This window comes from Pleurodeles waltl, chromosome 3_1 (genome assembly GCF_031143425.1).
Source record: "Pleurodeles waltl isolate 20211129_DDA chromosome 3_1, aPleWal1.hap1.20221129, whole genome shotgun sequence".
In the NCBI taxonomy this organism is placed as follows: domain Eukaryota; kingdom Metazoa; phylum Chordata; class Amphibia; order Caudata; family Salamandridae; genus Pleurodeles; species Pleurodeles waltl.
This window is the reverse complement of record NC_090440.1, coordinates 1,430,496,910-1,430,513,159: the sequence shown is the minus strand read 5'-3', so window position 1 is coordinate 1,430,513,159 and position 16,250 is coordinate 1,430,496,910.

Sequence of the window (16,250 nt, the reverse complement as noted above, 5' to 3'; positions counted from 1 at the left end):
TTGCGTGACAAGGAGAGAGCAGGAGAGCGCCATAGACTAACAGCACTCTCCTCCCCATTCCCTAGGGCCGTTGCTGTTTCCAGGTGACGGGCGCCACAGTGCTAGGGGGTGAGCGCAAGTCTAGCATAGGTTTTGTACAGGCAGGGTATCCTTACTGTATACTATGCCTAAACAAGTGCAAATGCTTTTCCCACTTTGTATGTGTGCTGTACAGTGCAGCGCTATTCAAAGTTGGAAAAGCAGAGAGAAATAAAAACATTTCTCCCTTATGTGCCCTCTTTTAAAAGGCGTTAATTTTTGGCGCTAACCCTTTCTTCTGTTTCAGAACAGGCTTTAGCGTCAAAATGCATGGGTGGTAGCACAGGTACACCCATGTACCACCTATGTAACGCTCCCTTGACACAAAGCAACGCCAAGCATGATACATAATCAAAGCAAACACCTGTTTGCGTTGGTTTGTGAATGCCCCCAAAAAATTAACATCAGTTTTGCATTAAAAAAGTAACTCTAAACCAATGCTACAGCTTTGAGAATCTGGGCCTCTGGGGCATATTTACTATAAGTGGCGCAGCGTGGCCGCTGCGTCAAAATTGGTGCTGCGTCACTTCTAAAACGCTGGGATGCACTTATTTAAAAGAATATAGAGCATCTCTGAGTTTCCCCTGCACCAGCGCTAAATTAGCTGCCGAGTGTCAATGCAGCCACCCTTGCAAAATGGTGCAAGGATGGATGGGTTGCAGGGTAGATTGTGTGCAAGAAGGGACACCTTCCTGCACAAAAACAATCTTCAATAGAGCTTTTCTCTTTTTATGTGTGCTGCAGAGTGCAGCACACATAGAGAGAACAAAAAACGAGGAGAAATGAAAGCATTTCTCCTCGTTGCACCATGCTAACTACACTCTTGGGGTGGCGTAAGATTTTGGAGCTGCCTCAGGTTTACGAAATCTCATAAATCTGGGGCAGCGCAAAAATACAAAGGGTGTTGCTGTGAAACGCCCACAGCAACACCCATTACACGCCCCTTCTTGATTGTTTTGATCCTTTTATCTCTTGCATACTTCTGAACAAAATATGATTCATTTTTACTTTCCTAACTCCTGAGTACCTATGCTTCATTTACAGGTATTTACCTTTAGTTGTGCGTTGTGAAAATCCCAGATCCTACAGCATTCCCTTTACACTCCCTGTACTCCATCAAGATCAGGGCTGGCTGTAGGGCAGTGTGAGTGGTGCGGCCAAACGGTATGCTGACCTCAGGGTGTGCAGTGTTTAGCAAATACTTACGAAACTTGCGATTTAGAAGCACCTGCTGAAAAGTTCATTGTGCATCCAGCCTTCAGGAAATAATTAAAATGTCAAGATACCTCTTGCGATTAATGTTCCTTCTAGGGAGAGAGAGAGATGGGAGTATTGCCTAGCCAGCTTTGACGCGCCATTAAGTAGCTTAGAGGGTTAATATGCCTGCTGCAAAGAACAGGTCTGTATTCTATGTGGACAGCTGAGTCCATTAGTAAAGCCAGCCTTTACACGTGCTTTAAAACAAATTAATGTATGTGAGAGGGCTATGGACAGATGAGTGGCACATTTGCTGGGTGGTAGTGAGTGAATCCGAGGAGGTGCTCATGGGGGAATTGGGGGGCGCCAAAAAGAAAATAATGCACAGTGCATCACCAGCGCTAAAGCCGACCCTGATCAAGACTGTCACATAATTCACTTTGAAAAGAAAAGTAAACCAACTTTTATGTTAAAATAATAAAGCAGCCTAACATTTAACTTCTGTCTTTGAAGCCCTGCAATTGTGACAAATTCAACATAGAATTTAGAGGCATCTTTACTTATCGCTTGGACTTCCTGACCCAACAAAAATCTGCTGGGGCATACCAGTGTGACGCAGCCCGCAGTTTGGGAAACCCTGCTATAGAAGAAAATAATATCAGTTACTATATTCATTTCTTCTACAGATTCTCAGAAATCCTTACCTGTCGTCAGTTAGTGCCCCTTTGTGTGGTCGTACCTGGGCTGGGGAGTCAGCAGGGTGCCAATAACCCTGGATGCTGTGAGAGCCAGAAGTGTAGGATTTGTAAAAGGTGTCATTATGTTGTTGGCTTGCACAAGGTCTGATTTATGCTGCATTGGGGAAGATAGACTTGGGAGGACCTCCTGCGCTATCTTGTATACTTCTGTAGTAAAGAGTGTGCACTCTTCTGTAACAAGGGTGCTCTCATTAGGATATTTGGATCCCATTCCTTGCTAGTTATGCTCCTTGGTCTAAAACGTTGTGTGTCATTCAACATTCACACTGTAAAGTTTTTGAGTATGGTAATGATTTTCTTTGGGCATCACATTTTTCATACCTCCCTACACTTGCTCTCAGGTAACAGTTTCTGAGACTATTATTTCAGGCTTCTAACTGAAATGGTGCCAGCGCCTGACAAACGGTTTCATGACTTATAACAAAGCCACACAGTGAACAAAAAATCACACAGTGAGCCGCAAACCCATGCTGAAGTGTGTTTTAAGTCATTGCACCTCTCCAGAACATGGTGGTAATTTCAAATAAATTCGCTTTTTCTGCACGGAAGGGTAGTTGCTGTTCTAAGGCCCTGCATCCTCTCCATGCTGCACACTATTCTTCCTGCAAGGTCACTCGTGAAAATTATAAGGTCATCAGGTCTGTAACTAACTCACCAGATTCACTGTCCCTCAGTTTGTGATGCTCTCTCTCTCTCTCTCTCTCTCTCTGTCTCTCTCTCAGTACCTCACATTGTCTTTGCAGTTCCCTTTACTAATAGCTTCTCCCAGTAGGACACAAGAAAGGGTGGTCTGGTCATGATAACGTATGTATCACATCAACGCCTCGCCAGGGGTAGTAAATGCTGTATACAATTATAATCTAGTGCTTGTCTTAAGTCTTAAGACCCACAGACTCGTGTGTGGCGGTCAGACCCCCGCACTCCTGGCGGTCTGACCGATAGATTGTGACCCTGGCAGTTGGACCGCCAGGGGACTGCCGCCACAGCCAGGAACATGGTTCCAAATGAGTTAGCAGCGGTAGGAGTCGTGGACAGCCACGGTGGTGCTGAGTTCATCGCTGCCCTGCTGATCACAAGTCCAATTTCTCCCACCCTTTTTGTGGCAGGGTCCCCACCATGAAAAGGCTGGTGGAAAGCCAGTGATAGGACACCCCCAGCCAGCACTCTCAGAATGCGCACTGTCTGCACTGCAGAAGTGAGCATTCCGATGGTGCTGGTGTGCTACGTATTGGCCACAGCTCCCTTAAGCCGTGGCCCTGTTTCAGCCCGTCTGACCAGTGGAAATGTCGTAATATAATCTTTCCACAGGTCATCCTGGTGGAAACATCATAATATGACTGAGGGTAGGCCGTAGGTATGATAGCAGCCCTTCTCCATGCGGCTTAGGTGGTCGGCTCAGTTCAACCGCCAAAGTCGTAATCAGACCCTTAGAGCCATTTAAATTCTAACAGCCTCATTACAAGCTTGGCGGTCCATGAACCACCATGGCAGCATTGGTGGTCTGATGGCCATTGGGTTGGCAAGTCATGCGGGCCTGTGGAGCAAAGACTGCTGCGGTCCCGCCAACACCGCCAGGGAGCACAGACTGCCACGGTTGTGAGACAGCACAAACAGGCCAGGGGAGACACATTATGAGGTTGCATACCGCCAATGTGACTGTGGCAGCCAACCACCACATCTCAGAAGGCAGAAACTTGGGCTATATAGGAAGACACTCATCTGCAGCCAGCCTTACTTGTCCAGTGCAGCCATGGAGCCCATCATGGACGTCCTACCGCTGCTGCTGATCATCATAGGTGCACAAATTCAACACCGCCGCTGGTGCAATTGACTGTAAGTACACACACCTACCTGTGTCATCACACTCAGCAATAGATCGTTGAGCCATTGTCCACATGAGATGGAGGTCAAGCTACGGGCATGGAAATGGACACTGTAGAAATCATGTGCAATATGTCAGGGAGAGACGTTCTCAAAATCTAAAACACAATGAATCAGCAAACCCCATGGTAATCACCACTAATGTCTACCACCCCTTACAATGACACACCCGGATTGCATCAGTAGGCACCATTAGTCCCGTTGATGTTGGACAGGCCCAAAGATTTGGAAGTACTTGTCGGTAGCCCTCAACATGCTGCCCAATTGGAAGCTACATCATTGTCTCCATTATGGTCATGCTGGCTCATATGTCTGTCTGTGGATCAATGCTTGTACTCAAATACATGTGATTCCAACATAACCCCAAGTCACTCCATGATGCTGGCCAACAGTCAGGTCACAAACCTTACCCATTAGACGTGCGGTTTACTTTTCCACATGATGCCACATGAAGGGCAGACATTTTCACATTGCGGCTCAATAGTCTAGGCCTATCTGTCATGTTCCTCATTGGTACTGCAGTTGTACATGCCAAATGTCATGCTATGATGCATGAGGGAATGTGTCAGTCAATAAAAAATGATGACACACTCCTGTATGTGACAAAACATGAAATGTATCCCCATTGTAAATGTCTCACTCCACACACAGTTCGGCATGCACACATATGCCAGGGAATACAGACATCATCCCATCAACATAGGTAGACCATGCATGAAACACCAGCTTACAAATGTTTGTCAAAAGAGAAACAGACACATGGTGACATGTAGGCACAAGGAATGTTGTAAACAATGATGGCACATAAATCATGTCAATGGGCATTCTCTAGTTACCAAGGGAAAGTACTGATCTATAGCTGACCCACAGAACATTGTAAGCCATGTCACATGTTTGTTGGCTATCTTCACATTACAGACTGCAGTGAGGATCCAGCACCTGTCATAAGCTGAAGACAAGTGGCCTCTGGGTGGCAGATGCCTATGTACTCATTTACCCAGGCACATTGCTGAAGACAGTGATCCATCACTTACTTACTTTGGCCTGTAACATTGAGGAGTAGTGGTCTCTTGCATAGAAATTACACATACTACAACAACTAGTATTTGATTAATCAATGTACCTAGCCATATGTCGTCTCTGGAGAGCAAGTGGTTGTGGAGTCTACCCAGCTGTGTCCTAGCACCGCGCCCATGTTGGGAGGACATCCTCAGCTGTACCTCAGCGATCTTCCGGGGCCAGTGTCTCAGGTTCTCTCACCTTTTCCTGCAGTAGATGCTCTGCCGGCTGTGGACCCCACAGGGTCCTCACCTTCCAGGCAAAAGCTCTCCATAAAGCCACTACCACGCTCTAGGTAGCCACTATGAAACACAGCACACATGTGGCTTCTGAAGGGTACACTCCTTAGGCATGAATGGACAAACACATTCATACTCTGTGAGAATTATGCACTGCATGCAGTCCCTACAGGCAACTGAAGGAATACAAACTCAAACATTACACATGAGTAATACTGAAGGGGCATGCATGGTGGATACAAAAAGTGTCTTCCCTGTCCATGTGTTGACATGTGTAATAACAAATAAAGACTCATGCCAATTCAAGGGGTGGTCTGTGCAATGTACCTGTACTGCAGAACACTCCTTTGAACATATGTGTCCATCCTACAGAGATGACATCCAACAAACAAAGACATGCGTTGTACAATTTCTACTATGTGACCAAGCTACTGAGTCACAGAAATCAACACACTGCCTGCACTTTGGGACTGTCATTGGTGGATTAAGCCTGTACAGGACAAATATGACTTGTGGGAAGGTGACAACAGAGCTGTGGGAGAAAGGGACCTGTCATGAGTCAAACACACACATTGTCAAAGATGCTAAGTGCAGATACGGCTTGGATTGATGACTTACCACTACCTATTCTTAATCTACTCAAAGGAATGAGGCATTCTCGGTAGGATTTGCCATCAGAGCCTCATATTTGCCACATGACAGGTTCTGCTGGGGTACAGGAAGTGGACACAGTGCCATAGTTGTATAGCCACAGTGACTCTACCCCAGCATAGACTAGGTCCCATCCTGGGAGATACATTTGTCAAGCCCTAGCCTCTGCAGGTTGAATTGACAGATCTTACATGCCACTCTATTTCCATCACTTCCATGCATGACAGTACATCTTGTAGCCAACATCAATTTGGCATGTGGTGTGTGTGGTAACCAGAAGGACACAGTGACTCATGATATGCCTTCCACATAACAGTTTAGCAAGGGCAGATGTCTTCAGAAATATGTGGCACCATACACATTGCTCACAATACTCTCAACTGATTCATATAGCATGCATATTCAGCTGATGCTGTTATGCACATAAATGTTGTCTGACATTTATAACAATCATGAGGAAAGAGATGTTAATGGATGGCAGTAATGTTTCCTCGCCTAGTTATGTGCATCCAACACAAGGAGGACCTTGAAGCCCAAAGACCTCACACAACACAATGTGACTAAACTTAACATATGGCACTGGCCAACAATACCTGCATATTGTCCCTCTAATTAATGCCACACGGACTGCAACAACAGGCACATGAGTAGTCAAACTGGCAAACACAGCCACATTCTTGTCTGTGAGAAGGGAAAGAATGGTCAAGTAGAGAGAAAAGTTGTATGTTGGGCGCATCTCTACATTTCACAGGTCTGTGTCCGTTATCAGGTTCAGCCCATGATTCCCTCATAATGCAGAACAGCACCATACCCCAGCTGACGTCACAACTATATCCAGAGAGGGCCTGGCTTGTTGGTAAGTCACATCTATCCTGTGTGTTCAATGTCTGGGGCTACAATCAAGAAGTGAGTAACTCATTGTTGCTCATATGTCCCATTACTTAACAGGAGACTCTGCATATCCAAACTGTCCTTGGTTGTTAATGCCACTAAGAAATCCAACTATGCCATAGAAAGTCCACTTCAATGAAGCCTGTGGAAGAATAAGGCTTAGTGGAATGGGCTTTCGGGCCCCTAAAGGCCAGATTCCGCTGTCTTGACCGGACTGGTGGAGCCCTACTATACTCACCCAGAAAAATGTGTCACATCACTGTGGCATGCTGCATGCTCCACAGTCTTGTCCTGCGGAGGAATATTCTGTACATCCCAGAGGAGGAGCTGCCTGCAGTGCCACCGGGTGGGAATCCTGAAATGCCAAGCAAGGATGACAGTGGTGAAGAGGAAGGAGTTGACTTGCGGGAAGATCTCATTAACAGCTACTTTTCATGAGTGTAACTATGTCATGTGATGTCATGACTGCGACTGTACAATTTACTGTAGGTCTGAGAATGTGTGGAGTTGAGTGTTGTGGCAACAACTAGGGAGCTGACACTCTGCATTATTCAGCCAAAGGGTGCTTGATGAGTTAGCCTTTGACATATCCCCAAGTTGATGATGCTGCTTTGTTTGCGACAGTCTCTTTGAAATGTTATTCCATTTCCAGATGCTTGCTATGTGATTTGTGTCATACAGATGTTTTCAAGCCCATACTGCTTGTTTTGTCTTGTACAGGTACCTTCACCATAACATCATCACATGGCCCATATCAGAGTTGTGAAATGCTGATCAGACATGGATTGTCCCAGGTAATGTAGGTCACAGACTTGGGGTATATGAGACCTGTGCCAAGGCAGCTTGGGTAGAAGGTCTGAAGTGCACATTGTACTTGTTTAGTGTTCTAGAGTTGTGCCAATTGCAACATGTGTCATCATGTGGGTATGAAATCTGTAGTCATCAATTTCAATCAAGGCATTCACCTATCACATCGGCTAAACACTCTTCTTGTATGACCAGAAAGTAGCTGTATATGTGTTTCATCATTGCAGGTCACAGTGCCTCTGCCACAACACTGACATATGTTTGTGTCATATCACCAGATGCATGGTCATTCGATAATGATGGGCCTGTAGTCAAGGAATGTTGCACTGCCCTTTGCCTGTACTTTGGTTTATGTGATGGTGGATTACTCTGGTATGGTATGTGATAAGGCACAAGCTGGTGACACTATCCACTTTTCTGTTTGCCTATTCTACAGGATAATGTCTGACAAGAACCTTCCTTCCGTGGTCTGGGGAGCTGTGCATTGGTATGTTTACCTTGACTCGGTATGAGTCAGCCATTCTTGGCTATAAGAGTCCAGACATTTCAACAGCCTATGTGCTGTACAGTGGGATAAAATGTTTGGTGTGACCAGACACTTGTTGCAATGTGTTTTTGTGTGTTAGTAGTAATCCTTAGCAGGGCACTGTACCTGTAACATATCCCTCCTTGCATTAGTATCTTGTGTCTTCCTCATTTGCTTTACATGGTCTTATATCTCTGCTTAGCAAAAGGTGGAACAGAAGCAAGCAGACAATGACTTTGGAAGAGGTGAATTTATTTTAAATGTGTGCAGATTACAAATTGGGGCATGATGGAACATAAAAGTGAAGGGGTCAGTCATGGTGGTTGAAAGCATTGTAGTAGATGCCACACAATTAGAAGTCCAGTGTACTCCTGCCATCGGAAATAGAAGGTGGTTTAAGAACAGTCAACATAGTTAATATGTGGTATACAAAGAAGATCATTTTGGAAGAGTTCACTTGCTGGCAGTGTTGGGTGTCTTGCCATACGCACCTTCTGGGTTCTTAGCTGGACCTCCCTGCTTGTGTGTGTGGAGGGGGGGAAATCTGCTGCTGCAGAGGCAGGGGTGTCTGTGGCGGGTTCTTCCTCTGACAGGGCCTCTTTTTCAGTGGCTGACACAGATGAAGGACCTGGTGTAGAGTGTTGCTGTTGATCCCTGCTCAGGGTGGTGTTAATGTCCCTCAGAACCCATGTTAGGGAGGCCTTGTTGGTATTGTGAGCCTCCCACTATTGACTCATTTCCTGATGGAAGTCCCTCTGCAGCTGCTTCATTTCCTGGAGTTCTGAGAGTACCTGGCCCATCATGCCCTGGTACTCCTGGTAGACCCCCAAGATGTGGGTGATTGAAAACAATATTATCATCACAGATATTATTGAAAACAACCTTACTTACCTAAAAATGGATATTTATGTCAACTATATTTCTGCATCATGATATTTATGTGTCACAGTATTAAAAACTCAATATTTCCGTGACTCGATATTTTGGATTCATTATTTGTCCATATACCTGATTCCTTCTGGCTGTACAAGTGTTTCTAATAATGACTTTTGTGTGTGACGGACTGTTTGCCTTTTTCAAAAAATTATGTTTATTGTGCTTTCAGCAGGTAACACAGCATAGTTTGGCAAGTCTAGAGGACGCAATCATAGTTGCATAACTATAGCTGGAACAGATAAAGTGCGCATTTTAAGAGTGCTGGGCAGGGGGACCCCTGCACTTGTTCTCCGGCAGCTTTTTCATGGTTGTCAGACCACCATGAAAAGGCTGGCAGAGAACAAGGTTGCAATCATCAGGGCGGTGCTGAGTGTAGCGCCGCCCGGGCTGATTACAACCAGGACCACCGCCACCCCATAGGGATCACTGATCCTGGCGGGGACGGCGGTAGGTTGGCAGGTCTTCTCGCCAATCTCGTAATGTGGTGGTTGGACCGCCATAGCCACAGCAAGTACGCGTCCCATAGTGAGACTGGTGGTCTTTGGACTGCCAGCCTCGTAATAAGGCCCTTAGTCATGTTTTAGATGTGTTTTTCACTTCGGCTGTTTCTGGGTCAATACAGTTCTGATTGCTGTTTCACTTTGGCGTGTGTTCACTTATTAAGATGAAATTCTGAAAATAAATGCAACTTTCCCACTAGACGGTTGAAATGGTATCCTTTATAGTCATTTCATAATAGACATCACTCAAATGAGATGTGAACATGTCACCTGCAGTTTAAGCTTGCATGTGACTCATGGGACTTCTGTTCTCACACAACACAACACAACACATGCGCATATGTTCATACATGTAGATGTGAATAATTGGGGTTTTGGATAGCCTGTTTTGAGTCACTTGGTACTGTGGTTCAGTTGGATATAGGAAATGTATCTCAAGGCTGTTCCTCACCAATGGTATCAGCCCATGGAACTATTGACTTTTCCACAGCTTGTTTTGTTTAGTTTTTTGTGTGTAACTCAATTGCTTATATACTTATAACATTGAAAACTCCACAGATCCCCCTTTTTTAACTGTTACTTAATCCCCTTGCCCCTTAACCTCAACACTTTTTACTGTATCTGTGATTCATTTTTTAGTTCTGCTCTTTGCCAAGACCATTTGATTTCACTAAAATAGTATATAGATTTTTTTTTACTTCAATCAATCAATCAATTTTTGTAAAGCGCGACTACTCACCCATGACGGTCTGAAGGCGCTGGGGTGGGGGGGAGTGGCCTCATCCGAAGAGCCACGTCTTGAGGTTCTTCCTGAAGATGGTGAGCGACGGGCTTTGTCTGAGGTGCAGTGGGAGGTTGTTCCAGCTCTTTGCTGCAATGTAGGTGAAGGATCGTCCTCAGGCGGTGGTTTTGCGGATGCAAGGGATGGTGGCTAGGGCCATCTGTGCAGAGCAGAGGGATCTGGCAGGGGTGTGGAAGGAGACGCGGTGGTTCAGTTAGGCTGGTCCTGCTTTGTGTATGGCCTTACTTATAGCAGCTTTCAGTGAGCCCTCATCATCCATTGGTCTGTTGTTGTATCAATCACATAAGTCTTTCTGTTTTTTTTCTTTCCGTTTGTCTTTCTTTTTTACTTCCTAACACTACAGCATATAAGATGGGGCAAGGTGAAAGCCAATTTTAGCCATTAGCTAACTTCAGTGTATGCATTTGGAGGAAATGTTTCACACTTTTTTCCTTCAGTGAAAACCATTGAAACATGGCTGCAATGCAAGTGCATGTGTATCTTTAATCTTTTTTTTAATTTAAATAAAAACTGTCCATGTGTGTCCAGGTGCATGCATAAAAAGACTTCTTCAATTTATTATAACTTTATTACAAAAACAATTGCTAGATGGCTGCTCAAACATACACAGCTATGTGTATGCCTGGGCAGCTATTTGTTTTATAATAAACCTTTTCAAAAACAGGACAAGCCTAGACATGTATTGCCAAAGCCAAAAGATTGGTCATCCAATTAGAGAACCTAGCCAATGATTGTTACTTTTTGCTCCTTCCCATTCTGTTATTTCTTTAAAATTACCCTGAAATATTTGTATCGCGAGGTATTTCAACTTGAAGTAACATGTCACCCCAGAAAGTGTGATTTCTCCCAAGCGATTAGTTCTTGCTGTTGACCTCAAGATCAGCATTAACATTTTGAAACATAAAGTTGGAGCCATCTGCAGTATATCTAGTGCTGGGCATGCTTCATGCACCCTGTCACTTGTACAGATCCCCATTTCCTCACTGTGGTTTTCAGTTGAGCTAGTTATCACCTGTGCGTACATGATATTCAAAATTAATTTTGTCATTGCTGAAAGCCCATGGGGACCTGTTATTGTTGAATAGGATACTGCAGATGAAACTGCAGCTTTGGCTAAGAAAGGTATTTAATTTGACTAAAGTAATGCATTTATTTTACACCTGATGTCTGCCATGTTAGTGCCATCCCCCTTTTTTCATGGCTTTTGATAGCTGTTGAGCAGCATTCTCTTTTCTTACATTTATTTTTACTTGTCCTCATACTCGTTCCACACGTGCTAAGAGGGCGGCAGGACTGCGGCGCAGTAGGGGAGACTCTGATGTTTCCTGAGAACTCCCCCTACGCCACATCCTCCAGCCAGAAGCCACTCAGGACCATGGGCAATTTCAGCCGGCACCTTCTCGTCGCAAGCAGGTATTTTAGGCGCCCAGCACCAAACACACTCGTACCCAACGAGGGCTAGTGGAAGCTCTTAATCATTGGACTTATCACAACTTGTCTCAGAGTGACCAAAATGTGATTCCGGTAGGGCCACTGTGTTTGAGACAATAGAAGTTATTAACCACTGTCAGCCATTTAAGTATAGTTGGAGTCAAGGGAAGGACCCACTTTAAGCAAATCTCTCGTCGAGCTTGGAGAATTAATACAAACATCAGATATCTACCAACCTTCTGGCCATGCACCTCCCCTTCCAAAACCCTAAATATTACAGGCGAGGGGCTTACCTTGACTTCGAAACCAATTGCTTCCACATCTTGCCAGAACTGACCAAGCCGGGGACAGAGCCAAAACAAATGAAGATCGTTTGTCCTCTCTTCATTGCAGCAAGGACAGTTCTTTTTAGTCCTTCCAATGGCTGTTAATTTTTCTGGTGACCAAAAGGCCCTATGCAATGCGAACACATGATTTTTCTTTAGGTAGGCAGATTTAATTGTGAGCCAAAGTGTGGACATAGGTACTTGCCATAAGTTGATGAGATCCTGCTCTGGCAGATCTTTTCTCCCCTTCTTTTCCGGTAAGGGGGCAGACTCTTCTGCTGCTTCTATTAGCATCCAGTACCATAGGGCGACCTCTTTGGAATAAGTATGTCTCTGAAGCAGCTTCTTCTCCCATCCGGTCTTTCCTTTCCCTTCCTTCGAAAGAGTACTCACCCAACACGCCAACTGATAGTATTTAAATATAGAGGCCGAGCCCCCTGTTTGCTCTGTAAATGTAAACCAGGGGATCAAAGCATGATCTTGTATAATTTGGCCCCACTTCACCATCCCCTTCTCCCATATGGAAATAGATAACTTATCTTGAAGACATTCCCGGAGTACCTTGTGATTTCCAAATGGGAGCCGAGCTGCTATAATAAAATACCCAGAGGGCTCACCGAACTTGAAACCATATTTTGCAAAAAGTATTTAACCTAACCCTCTTAAAATGTTTTGGGTAGCCAAATTTAAATAAAAATGATCACCTGACTCTGGGAGGTGTCTAGTCATTGCCTTGAGGAGAGGGGTGAAGCTGAAACTATCATTCAATAATCTTCTTATATTTTTCAACTGAAAGGCCAGATAGTATTTACAGAAATCAGGAGTTATGATCCCACCTTGCTCTTTCTTTTTGCACAGCTTCTTCCAAGTGATGCAAACTCCCCTTGATGCCCACACAAAATAAGTCAAATCCCCCTGCAACTTTTAAAACCACCCTAACTTAAATTCTAGTGGGATTGTGTTAAACAAAAAAAAAACTTTGGTAGAATAATCATGTTTAAGACAAACAATCTACCTATATGAGAAAGTGGAAGACCAGCCCATTTCTTTAATAACTTCTTAGTGTCCGCCCATACCTTGTTAAAATTGACCTGGGCAACCTCCTCCAGATTTGGTGTAATTTGCACCCCAAAATACCTTATCTGTTGTTTAACCAAAGAGCTTTGTAATCAGTGTTCCAACACATAACTTACATCTTCTGTGGATTTACAGAATAACCTGACAACCTACCAAATTCCCCCAAGGAGATTACAATATTTGGAAGAGACCCAGTTAGATCACCAGTATATATAATTAAATCATCCGCATACAGCGCTACTTTCTTCTCCCATTCTCTGCATTGATAGGGCACCATTTTTGTGTTCTTTCGAATCATTGTCGACAGAGGTTCAATATACAAATTAAAAAGAAGGGGGGAAAGTGGACAGCCCTGACGGGTCCCACGCTCAATTTTAAATTGCTGTGACAAATTACCATAAATCAATATTCTGCCCATCTGGTTCTTATACAAGGCCCTAATTGCACTGGGAAAAACATCCCCAAACTTATAGGCCTCCATGACCATCTTCAGGAGGACCAGCTGACCTGATCGAAGGCTTTAGTAGCATCAAAGGTAAGAACCGCTAGGAAGGAATCATCCTGACATGCAAGATCTATGGCACCCAATAAGTCATTTGTTAATTCATAGAGTTGTCTCCCCTTGATAAAGCCCTTCTGGTCGTCATGGACCAAAGACCCAACCACCCTTTCAAGCCTCTTTGATAGAATATAGGTATAAAGTTTGTAATCTGAATTGAATAATTAAATAGGTCTGTATGATTCACATTGTGCTGGGCTTTTATTAGGTTTTAGAATTAAACTAATAATGGCCTTATCCCATGGTTTGGGGTCTCTAGACCCTCAGAAAAAAACATTAATAATTGATTTCATCATGATTGGGGCCAATTCCTCCTTGAGTATTCTATAGAGTTTATTCGGCAAACTGTCAGGGCCAGAAAGTTTTCCCCTTTTTGAGGCATTTTATAGCTTAATATATCTCTTCCATTTCTATCTTTACTTCCAGCTCATACCTTGATGTTCCATCTAGCCCACTGAGTGGAATACCCCCCAAAAAAACCCTGATCTGATCTTCTGAGGCCTCTGAGCCCTCTGTGAATAGTTTTCAAAAAAAGGAAATGAGTGTCCTCTATTTCAACCCCTCCGGTAAGATTGCACCCTGTGTCTTCGTTTTTTAATGGTTGTCATAGTATTTTGTGTCTGATCTACTTTTATTTTCCATGCCAAATAAATTGGCATACTCTTAATGTGCAAACCTACTATTTTCCCATTTTTTAATGTTCTTATCTTCTAGTAAAACCTCAAAATCTGCCCCACTCTAATTAGCTTCCATCTTATATAGGCCTTATAGGCATCACACTGGACCCATAATTTATTTAAATAAATTCTTTAGTATCCCGCTTTAAACCCTCAATTATCAATTCATCTGAAAGCAAGACCTGGTTTACTGTCCACCTAGGAAGGGTGATTGGTTTATCAAAATTAAGATGAAGTTTTACAGCAAAGTGAGCCGATAGGTGTTCTGGGGCATGCCCCATATATTCATCTTTCCTGCATAGACTTCCATGTATTAAAAAGAAATCAATCCTGGAGCAGTGACCATATTTCTTATTATGAAAGGTAAATCTTGGGCCAACTGCGCTATTCCTATGTCAACTATCTACCAGACCTAGATCTTCCATCACCTGCTTCACTCACATTCTTGTTTTAGGGGAGTTCACAATCCCCCTAGAGGGAGATTTGTCCAGCACTGGGCCCAACAAAACAGTAAATTCACCTCTCAACAGAATTGAGTACTTAGAAATTAATAACTGATTATATAAAGCTTGAAAGGGTGACAGAGCTTCCATATGAGAGCCATCGTCAACCAAGATCCATATAATTTTGCTTCCACTATTAGCCACCTCCCTATAGGGTCAGCAATGACATTACCCAAGATTGCCTTTATAGATTTCTTAAAAAGAATTGCGATACCTTTGAACACACATGATTGGGTTGTACTCACACAGTGATCTACCCATTTCATATATCTTAGATAATCTCCCCACTCCTCCTGTTATTAGCGGGTTTCCTGAGGAATGATCACTTCTTCCTTAATCACTCTCAAAACCCTTTCACCTTCGTCTCTTAACCCTAAGGCCATTTATGTTCCAAGATAAAACTTTTAGCTGGGCCACCCTAATTCTAGACATTACATATAGGAGGTGCCCAATCCTTATAACCAAACCTGGATATCCTCTGATTTTCAATATTGTGCTTTATGAGGACTAATTTATAAGATTTTTACTCATATGTTCCCACACCCTGTGGTAAATAAAGTAACCTAACTTTTATATATGACCCAAAATCCCTCCGCCCTCCCGGGGAACCCTCCCTTCTAACATTGTGCTAATCAAAAAAGATACCTCCAGCTGAGCTGTCTTTGCACTGGGCAACAAAATCTCACATACAGTTATTAAGATGCCTTAATCTGCTCCAAGAGACCACACACTTCATTTGGATCCCTAATATTGTACATCTTGTTGTTCACATAATTCTAAATACAGCTGGAAACCACATCTGAACCGTTGTCCTCAAAGACCTGAGTTCTTGAATATATTTCCCCAATAGCCATTGCCTCTCTAATGTAGCTTTAGAAACATCAGATCTTATATGGAAGGACTAGCATTCCTTAGAGAAACTGCTAACTTTGTGAACTTCTGACAAACCCTTCTCTTTAATGGTGTAAGACTTAAAATTAACCAGGATTTTCCTGGTTTTTTTTGTTGAGCTACGTTTTTCTTAAAGGGATCTCAATGTATTCTTTGGATATCCTCCTCCAAATTAAAATTTCCTGTTATAGGGATGAAATCTCTAATTGGAGAAATCTCATAGCCTTTGATATCTTCCCCTTCTACTCCATCTGGAACATCTAGTAGGCTAATGTTGTTTCTTCTCATATTATTTTCCAGAGTTTCTAGTTTCTCTTGCGAACCTTCTCTCCAGACTGTAGTTGTTGAATCTCCTGCGTATTTGCGACCACCTGCTTGTCAAGTTCCTCAAAGGCAACTTCCATTCCACTGATCCTTTCTATCTATAAGTTTATCTTGCCTCCATAGCATTGCAAGTCTCT